Source organism: Pinus tabuliformis, chromosome 5_1 (genome assembly GCF_031772625.1).
Source record: "Pinus tabuliformis cultivar Carrire ecotype Pingquan chromosome 5_1, CPIR1, whole genome shotgun sequence".
NCBI lineage: Eukaryota > Viridiplantae > Streptophyta > Pinopsida > Pinales > Pinaceae > Pinus > Pinus tabuliformis.
The window spans coordinates 98,350,860-98,362,179 of record NC_142305.1 but is presented as its reverse complement, the minus strand read 5'-3'; positions in this window follow the sequence as shown (position 1 = coordinate 98,362,179).

The window sequence follows — 11,320 nt, the reverse complement described above, 5'->3', positions numbered from 1 at the left end:
GAGTCTTTACCCTATCTTTACCCAAAATTTTGGGCTTTGTGCCCCATGACCATTACACGGGGTTTCTTCTACCCAACAGTCCCCCAACACAATCATCGTGACTCGTCCCGAGTCACTCAGCTGGTGTGGCAATCTTTGTGTGGAGGTCGGTTAGCAGCCTCTGTGCTTTGCTTGTAGTTGTAGCAAACTCTTCTGCCATCCGTTGTATCAGTTCCACGCGTGTCGTTGACACATCAGTCTCGGTCTCAGCTGTCGCTATGGTTGCATATTCTGTCTGCATGTGTGCTACCTTGCGCTCTATGGTGGTCGAAACCATGAATGCCTCATCAAGCCATGGCTGGAGATAGGCTTTAATCACTGCTTCCTTTTGTCTGGCCACATCAGCTTGGATTTTCAGGTCCTGGGCCTCCCTTATTTTAGCCAAGCGCTGCGTAATAACAACCGTCTGCACAATTCCTCTAATATTATCATAGGCTTGTTAGAGCACCCTTGCCTCAGTTTCTAATCACTAAAGTGTTGGATCTTTCTAGAGTGAGGTGAGTGTAACAATCGACTGAGTCAACAAATCGGTACATTCCTTCATTAAGCGTGTGAGCGTCTCGCGCCCGGAGGTAATTAGATTTTTGTGCTGCTCGGTGACCTCTGGTTGTGTCAAAGGCTGCACCTGCAGTTTTAATTCTGTGATCTGTAAACTGAGTTCTAGTTGGATCCTTGTGGCCTCCTCTTTTACTTGACGGAACCTAGTAGCCAACTTGTGGATTCATTTCCTAATAGGCAGCTCAACCCCAATCTCTAGCTCAGGGGAACTCGAGCAGGCTTCCGCTACTAGCTACTCCACTTATTGATTCTGTGTGACTGCTTCATCCCATTAGAGGCGTCGCTATTCTATATTAATTTTCTATTCCCATAGTACCTATTCAGCGGCGCCTTCCTTGGTGCGGAGCTCCATTGTGGCACTGTCCTAGAGCTATTGCAAGCTTTCTTGCGGTAGGGCAGCCACATTTAGTCTCAGCCTTGTAAATTTTCCTAGCACAACTCGGTGCTCTGCATTTTTAGTGATCAATGCTCCTGCTGGAATCACGATGGTATGGGCCATTTGGGTCTTCAGCAACGGCTCAGTGGCTAACCTACCGGGAACCCCCTGAGTAGCGCTGGTGCCCATTGGTGCGACCTAGATCCCTAGTTTCTGTAGCTGCATACGGACATCCCCCAACACAATCTGATGCTCTGACATGGCCTCATCGATGGCATCTCGATCGATGTCATGAACTGTGTCCCCTATGTCATTTAGGTCGCCCTTGATTAAAGTGGTCAGTTCGCCGTCTGATTTAGACGCCTTGGCCTTCTTTTGCGGCTTCATCCATTCTGTTGGCACTGGTCGTTTCAAAGGCTCACCCATGGTTGATGGTGGTTCTTCCGCGACTGTCTTAGTGGATGCCTGCTAACTACTTTTTTCCTTTTTCGATGCAGCCCCTCCTAGTGGTGCCTTTCCTATTTCCATCTTCGCCGCCTCCTGGGCTGCGTGAACCTCCGTAGCATGTTGTTCATTCTAGTTTTGTTGTGCGGCATGCCTAAATTCATCCTTTTGCTTCCGAATAGCAGCCTCATTGCGCCCTATTGACTCCACGCCATTCCGGGGGCCAGGTATCCAAAACCGCATCAATAGCTTCATCAATGGCAGCAAAAGGGAGTGTGGTCCATATGTGGTCAGGGTCCTTGCGCGCCCTGATGTATACAAAGTGCATGTTTGCTTTAAACTCGGCAATATGCTTCATGCTTTCATAGATTTCGTTGGATAGGCGGGGTTTCTCATTAATCTATTACCGCACACTCGCGTCCATCAGTATCCAAAAGATCTTGATGCTCTGGATTCGTCTAGTGTGCCTTGTCGCCCAAAGGGGGATGTATTTGGTGGCTTCTAGCTAGTCCTGGTCCAAGACAGGAAACTGGCTGTCTTCGGGTAAGTCAATGGTAACCAACATAATGGACAACAGCGGCCACGCATAATGGAAGGTCTTGCCCTCCTCCTGGACCTCCCGACAGTTGGTCAGGAACTCTTCACAAAGGAACTGTGACCAATTGAACCGTTCTCCAACTGCGCATTCCTCAGCAAGCGCAATGACTACTGTCAGAACCTTAGTGCCACGACATTTCCGCATCACTTTCCCTGCCAGCAACTGGGTAGCGACGTGGACTGTGTTATCTGAAATGCTATCAATGACGTATCCTCGTTGCCCCTTCTCGAGCTTATACTTATTTTTCAGGGTGTCTATCATCATTACATCGCCACTTCTATCAACAATTTCCTGGGGGTCTCTTCCCTCGTAGGGAAGCTGCGAGATCTGATGAACAAGTTCGGCTATGATGCGGACGGGTTTTCCGATCCATAATATGTCCTCATGGACCAAACAGAGCAACTGCCTTATGACCAACATTGTGATAGGGGGCCGGAGAAAGTGGGGAATGGACAAGAGATAGAGCAACCCAGCTTTTTCCACCTTTTGCAGCCACTCCTTTGGCTGAAGTGTTGTAACCGTCCCTTCTGCACTCTGCTCCATCAGTGCGCCAGTTGCAAAATGGGGAAATTTCGCTCTATCTGCTAGCTCCTAGTCTTCAAATATCATTTTTTCAATATGACCAACCACCAAGCTTTCCACTTGGACTCCTTTTGTAAGAGACGGGGTGATGAGTATAGTGTTGACTTCATCTAGATTGGTAGGTACCTTAACCTTCCCTTTGTTTGGAGGCACATACTTGGGTCGTCGTACGTGCTGGATAGGATCCTTTTTAGGGTTTATTTCTTCGACATATGTTGGAGAACCCTCTTTCTCCTCATCACTTTCAATTGTGACAGTTTTACCCTTTTCCTCCACTGTGAGCTTGCTAAAGTGTAGGTGTCGTGATGACCTCCTTACTGGTTTTGGAATTTGGGGGTCCTTCTTGGTCCATAGCATCCGGGGTGATTTAGGGAGATTGGTTGTCTGTGGCATGGCTTTCTGTGGACTACCTGCAGTAGGGTTTCTTGACCTGAGGATTGCTTCTCGGTAATTCTTTGGCAATGCATGAAACCACAAACTTTCTTCTAGTTTCTTGTCATTCATCTTGCGCTTGGCTTGGACCCAGGGTGTCTTCTTTGTGGAAAGGTAAAGCAGAGTTGTGTGACCATTATATATGATTTCAAATTTAAAATCGACAGTTCACCCTTGTTGTGGCTCATAAATGCAATTTTGGCGGTTACTCTTACGCCTTAATTGCCTGCCACTCGCTCCAACGTGCCTTAATTGGGCCATCATATCATGAACAGTACCTGCAACGGTCGCTTTCCATCCTTTCCCCACGGCAGCGGAGCCGAGGTATGCAGGTGCGTTTTCTGTGTGTGATCAAGCTCGCAGGCTATGGCCATGTCGCACAGCTTCTCGACAGCCTATTTAATAGTTTCGCGCTCTCTTTCAACTGCGTGGGGCACTAGGACTAGGCCTACTATAGATAGTCAGGTGGGCGCACTCATCGTACAGGTCTTCTATTTCCCAACTAGCCTGGGTTGCGGGCACCCTTCGCATTCCCTTGATTCTGATAGCGGATTGAGGTCGCATCCTTGTACTTCAGGGTGCAATCACAACCATGCTAGCAAGGTCGCGGCTTAGCGTAGTAACGTAGGAGAGCCAACCATGTTCGATCCCTTCACTAGCTTGGGTGACTTGTAATTGTAGCTTATCAATTTCTTCATCCAGCCTCGCACTTTTCTCTCGAAGTCGGGTCCCCATTTCTTCTAACTTACACAATTGTATTTTGCCACGCCAAATGGCTACCCAGAGCTGCTGAATCCTTTTACGGATATTTTCATAGGCAGGATGGACTGTAGAGGTACTGTTTCATCCGGTGGTGGATAGAGTTCCCTATCCGACCTTGCAATCCCTCATTCCGCGCAGATCCGGTTGGGTGGATGGTCGTGTGATGTGCACCCGTACCCTTCATTGTTGATGGATGACCGTCCTGTGCCAATGTGGCTGTCGCACACATCCTCCAATCCGTACTTGGAACCGCCTCCTGCATCTCAGCTTTTATGCCCTCCATTTGGGTGTGCGCGGTGCGTCTTTCGATGCACCAGGCTGCTCCTGTGTTATGATTAGGGTTCCAAGGCTGATGCGCTTCCCCTCATTTGTTGTGCTATTTTCTACTGGCCATTGTGTTTCTTCCGTGGTCATACGTTGCAATGATCGAATCATCATATTACAGTTAAATTTCATAAGTTCTTGTAATCGGTTCTACCATCGCTCAGTCTCCTCATATGAATCCACTGTGCAGGTGCTATTACGCTCCCATGAGATTCTTTTGTCGTTTGTCGGATGCACCCGATCCTGATCTTGCACTATTATTTGATAGATGCAGTCTAGTTCATCGTCACTCTCCTCGTTGCACACCAATTCGGTGTAGCGCTCTCCTTCAGCTAGCTCCAATGAAACTATTATCCGCAGTGACTTTTTTCGAACGTCATTTTCCGTCTCTTTAAATTGATGATCCCGTTCATATCCGTGGCCCAATCAATTCCGAGCAATGCAAGGTAAGGATTACTGTCATAAAAAATTTCTATTACCTCAAAGTCGGTCTGTGTACTTATGCCTTCGATGTCCATGGTCACCCCTTGCAGTCGGCACATAGGTAAGATCTTTTTTGGTTGGCCATCCATAGTTGAATTGGGGACCATTGCAGCATGTGCTTGCCCATGCGTTCCCACGTTTTCTTAGGCAACACGTTCGAATCTAAGCCTAAGTCCAGGATTACCTGATCCATCTCATATTCGCTGATTTGCCCTGTCATTCTCATTTCTCATCTAGTGCGCAGAGCATGTCTTCCTATTTTCCAGACTACACACGGCTCGCTCGATCCAGCGCACCTAGTGATCAGCTCCTGTAGTCCTTTAATGGCTTTACTATCATTCAACATCTTCATACAGGTCTATAGAAAGGTAGTAATCATGGAGGGATCCATTCCTGGCTCAATTTGGTCCCTCCGACCTGGAGGAGAAACTTTCGTGAAGCTCTTCTGAGCTTCCTTAGGTGTCCTCTTCCCTTGTTCCTGCTCAGAGTCAGGTTCTTTTGTAGGGGCATCGCACTCCTTCCTGTCTTCTGTAAGCTCTTTTTGCTTGTCACATCCTATGGTTGCGCTACTCCTTAATACCATCTTTATGCTGGGGTCCACTTCACGTGGTTCCAATCGCATCATCTGGACATTTTGAGTTGGTGTAGGTGGTAACACTCCCTTCTCACACATTTGGGCAATCAATGTCGGACAATCTACCATTTAATGATCAAACTGCTCACAATATTAGCAAGAGATCCTGGTCAGATTAGTGCAGTTGTGAGTGTAGTGTCCTGGCCCTCCACAGTTATAACAGATTAGTTGTCTGTGGCACTACCTGGGCCCCATTCCTCTTCCTCGGCTATGTCCTTGAAATCCTCCGCGTGGCCCTACGGCTGGATCAAAACCTCGTGCTTCAAGCTGCATGCAGTAGGCCGGAGTTATTTCCATCATTAAATCATAACTTCGACACGTTCGCTCATCGTGACCCACTGATCGACAAAAGTTTCAATAAAGCTATTGCGAGGTTTGGGTATACTTCTGCAATAGGTGACAGTTATCCATTGTGTTTTTTCCACCCACTTGACAAATCACACACCAGAGCGCAAGTGCAAAACTCGGTCCTACTTGTACCTCCACTTTTAACGGCATCGGGCCCCCTCCCGCCAGATAGTTCGCAAATACGGGGCAGTGGTCCTTATCATGCCCTTGAATTTTGCATTTAATATAGCCTACCTCCGCACGCGCCTCTGGTCAGGGCACCCTTTCTTGCTTCAAGCTTTGCATTTCTAAACTTAGGTTTTGTAGTTGCGTGTGGATTTGCTGAACTCCCAACCCTAGATCCGGTATTGGGGTTTCGTGCAACCTCATTGTTGTCTCTAGCGCTTCAGCTTGGGTTGAGATCTTTTGTTGTGACAGAGCCATCCTCAGATGTGGTGTCAATGATGCCACAAACCACACGTAGTGCTGCGCATCTGTCAATGTCATGTTAGCCTCGCGGATGGTGCTTTTTAATTTTAATCCAGATCCCATGGAGTTTCCCCAGGCAACATTACAATTTCCTTGAACCCAATAACCGACTGTGTTTCTAATTTTGGTCGGCCAAACTCTTTGTTAAGTGCCTCCTAGATTGCTGTTATTCCCCATTCAGATGGTCGATTGAGTATTTTATGTACCACATCAACATGTGGTCTTGTAGTGCACTAACTAGGGTAGCCTTTTTCATGTTTTCATCTGTTATGCCTTGAGCATCCCATACAGACTTTATCACAAACCAGAACTGGCCTGGTTCCTCATTTCCTACACCCTTAAATATCGGCAGCTTGACTGCGCTCGCCATCCCAACTTTTGGTGTTGGGGGTGGGGGTGGTGTTGGTGTGGATGGGTTTGATGTAGGTGATGTGGGTGGTGGCGTGGATGGAGGTGGTATCAGTGGGAAGTGCTCCTTAATCAACCGGACTGCACTTCTTGGTGAGAACCTTGCAAGTTCTTCCTCGCTGTCCTGTGAGACAGAAATCAGCAGACTGTTCTCGACCCCTCTTATTCCTCAGTAACCCCTTCTGCTCCGCATTACTCCAGACATCAATAGACGCACATAATCTGTTTTTCACACAAAAACATATTAATCCAAGTATTCAATGATTTGATATACTTACCTCGTGGCCCTTAGAGAAATCGCCTTTCTGCTTCACTATAACTCACAGTTGTATCTATCGCGAACTCAGTGATAAATCCTCCTATTACCTTATCTAGCAAATGGCCTACTGCACATGCAATTTTATCTTTAGTGACTTCTAGTCTGTGCACCAGTTTTGGGGTCCACACAATAGGCTGATCTAGTTTTCACCTTCCCATGTTGTTAGCTAACCTTGCAATCCACTCGTACAATTGTATCGGAAATGTCGCGAAGAGGATTTCGTAGATATCTATAACGGTCCAAACAATCTTCCTCCGATTTCCATAGGTTTCTGTATTCCTGAACCACGAACTTATGGAGCTTCAGATCCCACCACTCTTCAAGCTCTTTCTTTGTAGGGTTCCAGTGTTCGCACATCAAATACCCCTTAGGAAGATCTGGTCCCGACAATGGAACCATTTGTTGTCTTATATAGGTTCGGAAGAGCTATTTAGCCAAACAAATCTCATAGATACCTGCCCTTTTGGCAATAGCCCGCGGAGCGTGGACTGAAGTCTCACCTGAGGTAGCAGGGGAGGGTGTTGTAACTAGGTTTCCACACCCTTGGGAGGTCTAGATGTGGTTTAGAGGTTTCGTGCACCGTTCTGCAGTCTCGCACTACTCTACTTCCGCGCAGATCTGAGGCCGGTCTAGTCCTCGATACTTATTACTTACGGAGTTATTATAGATCAGATCTACATGTGATGGTATTTAAGAAAAAATTTAATCAAGATGACCAGTGCGTGCACTTAACAGAGATACAGATTTGCATTAACCTAGAACATAAGCATGAGCATAAAGAATCAATAGGAATGTCAATCATAAATTAACCAGATCTACAATAGCTCAGATTAACACAGTGTTTCAAAATTAGCTTATCTTTATTTCCACTTTATCACCGATACATCCAGATCTACCCTACGCACTCAGCTGCAAGGGTCCGTGCACACAGTTGCGGACTCTACCAGGCCTCTGCGCACACAGCTGCAGAGCCTCTATCCACTACCCAATACCCTCGACTCGGACTTACAGATGCTCCAAAACTTATATCTCATGAACCCATTACAATTCATATCATTCATAATCCCAAAAACTAGCTACCTCTACTCATCGAGCCTCACTCTATTTATACATTTCCATGGACCACGATCCTTGGGCGGGTTGACTCATTTTACATTTATGTACATTCTTTTTGGGCGGATTACCCTTTGACTCGACTTATTACAAATCACGCTCCGTGCATCCCGCGGAGTCTTTACCCTATCTTTACCCAAAATTCTGGGCTTTGTGCCCCATGACCGTTACACGGGGCTTCTGCTACCCAACAATCTCACTAGCAACTGGTTTACCAGATAATGGCGAATACTTGTTCAAGGGAATGAATCTAGATCTTGAAAACTATAAGTGCTTCTTAAAGACTCCATACAGAGACACTCATACTCACCTTATGCCTTTCAAATATTTTCTTGAGAATTATGCTCCTTTAATGAAGATCATCATGAGGTTCTTTACCTATGAAGGTAGATTCTCAATGTTGTATGCATATCACATTCTCCTTTTGATGCACTTCACATCTCAAAAGCCACTCAACATGTGCAATTATTTGTTTAGGAGTATTTCAAAAATGTCTGAGAAGATAGAGTTGAAGGATAAAGATAACTCTCCAAGCTTGTTCCATCACAATTTTATCAAAACCATTGTCCTTCATCAGTTGGTAGAGAGGGGTATGGCTTGGGAAGCCTTCTTAGAACCAGCTCTAAAATGGCATGAGGAAAATGCAGCATCTCAGTCCACAAGTGCACCAAAACAAAAAACAGAGATGGGATCATCTAGCAAACCAGCAGAGAAGATTTAGCTACCTAGGCCAGAGGTTACCAAAGTGTATAAGAAAGGGTAGAGGCTTGTGTTTTCTTCTCACAAAGAGAAAGGGGCCAAGCTTTCTTCATCGACAAAACAGGTATTAGTAGCAAAGGGTAAGAAGACAGTTGAGCATGAATTAGAGATTATTGATTTAGAAGAGGAATATGAGACTTCAATCATGAATAAAACTACTAGGAACAAGGACTACCAAATCAAGGAGATGGAAATAAACATGGAAAGAGAAAATTTCATTATATCATTCCTTGAACAAGAAAACAATCAACTCAAGGAAAAAGAGTTGATCTTAGAAAATGAAAAATCCAAGTTATTGCAGCAGGTTGGAAAAGGTAAGGAGATTATAGAATCAAGCGAGCCTGAAGGATCAAAAGGTACAGGAAAGAGGAAAATACCAAGAACCAGAGGTCTCAAGGAAGCTTTGCAAGAGGAACAAAAACAAATATTACTCAATGAAGACCCAGACCTAGATGAAAGAATCGCCCTAGAGGTACATCAAGACAAAGAATATTGGCTCAACAGGGTGAATGAAAATTTGGAAAAGCTCCTGGAGAAGGCTAATAGAGATAATCAAATGCTCAGACACATGGCACATCATTATCAAGCTCAAAACATGATCGCTAATGTCAAAGTGAAACAGGTGAAAAACAAGCTCAAAGAGACCAAAAACGAGAAAAAGGATGAGGTAAAATTGGAGATGCTTGTTGAAGCATCCATGAAGCTTTAACAAACTCATTTTTACAACTTCCCTCCAATTTTGATCCCATTCTGAGCTTTTTGAGTTATTTGAGAATTTGTGGTAGTTCAGAAAATTGGCCTTTGCACTGCGCTTTGTCCTCAGGCATCAATTTGAAGAAAATTTTATACTTTTGTAAAGGTATTGGCATCCTTAAATACCCATTTGCCCAGATTTTTCAGAGGTGGCTTAGTTTGGGAGAAAAAGGCAAAACAGTAGAAAAAAACTAGCATTTTGGACCATTTTTTGACAGGCGCTGCGCTTCCGGAGCGACCCTGGGAAAATGGATTTTTGAAGGTCTTCCCGTGCTCCCAATTCAGAAATTCAAACTGTTATGGAAACAAGACTTGAAGGGCTAGTTGACTATTCCCATAGTTTCATTTTGAGCCCTAGAAGGCACCTGAAAATCAGCTCAAATTTGGCGCCGCGCTTCTGCATTTTCTGTGTTTTCAAATGTAAAATTTCACCGTGTAAAATTTCTAGTTTTTAGTGAGACTTGGTCAAAGTCAAGATTCTCTTTGTAATGGCACACATTACGAGGCTAGCTGATGTAGGAATGAATAAATTCATATCATAGGTTGTTTTTTATGTTCATTAAGCCTCATAAAAGAAGAAAACTCCTAATCAAACTCTTCATGAGGTGTTTGAGTTACACCTTCTCACTCTCACCTGTTGGTTGAGAGAATATTGGAGTCAGTTCATCCACGAAGGAATTCAACTCCTGAAGGTGGGAAAGAGGTCTAGGAGAGTCTATAAATACTATTTCACCTCAGGAGAAGAGGGTTGAACTTTTTTTGAAGGAAGGCTTGCATTGTAATCATCTTTCAGCTAATACAGATACAGGTTGCAGCTATTTTCAAGGAACTCTAGCCCAGTGAGTTCATGGTGCTTGTACTTCATTCTTTTTGTTTTCTCATGGTATAAACATCTTTATCTACATTATATATTTTCTTTCTATGAATACCTTGTGATTAAATACTCAGAAATCTTGTTTTTCAAGCTCTGTTATCTGGTTTTCATGGTTATATTTTTTGTCTTCTTAAGCTAATGAAATCATTTTTTAATGTTCATTAGTTTCTCCCATTATATATCCTCTATACTGCACTGATACATACTCCAATTAAACCATGGCTTCTGACATCTAGCTCCTTCTTATGCTTTCTCCTGTATTCCCACAGCCTAGACCTACTTGTGGCCCCAAACCCTATGTTCAGCAAAACCTTTAAAAACCAAATTTTCACAAACAAATATAAATATCTAGCCTAAGATTCATTTGCTAAATCATATTATTGACAAGAGACTTATAGAGATCCCTCTCATGCTCAGTAGGGTTAGCTACTGAACTGAAGTGGTTTGAGGTTACCCTTGTCGATTTCCTTTTTAGCCTAGGAGATTGTAAGGACTAAAAGGCGGTAGTCCCCAAATTCATCAACATAGTCATGTGCACCCTGTTTTATCACCCTGGTTTTCTTATCGAGAAAATCCTTCTTTATTTCTTCCTCAAGCTTCTTGACTTCCGCTTTTGTCAAAGCACTTTTCTTCCTTAATCACACCCTTTATTTCATGAGTTCTTGGAGCCTAAGATAACCATTTCGGATTTCTTCCTCAAGTCCTAAGTGTTCTACTTCAGTTAGCTGCGTGATCCCTTCTTCCAAGGCTCCGCGAACCATCATATCTACCAACGCTGTTATGCGCGGACTAGGCATACTGTGCTCTATTGGAACTATAATGTTTTCTCTATAGGCCAATGTATAAGGCATCTGCCCTGTTAGTTTCTTGCACATTTTCCTATATGACCATAGAACTGCCGGTACGCGCAGGTCCCAATCACTTCGTTACGCATTATATACCCTGTTCAGTGCTTCGCACACTTTGTTAAAGGCTTCTGCGTGGGTATCCTTCTGCACACTCATTCTTTCCACACTTCATCATCCCAACTGGAGGGACCATTCACG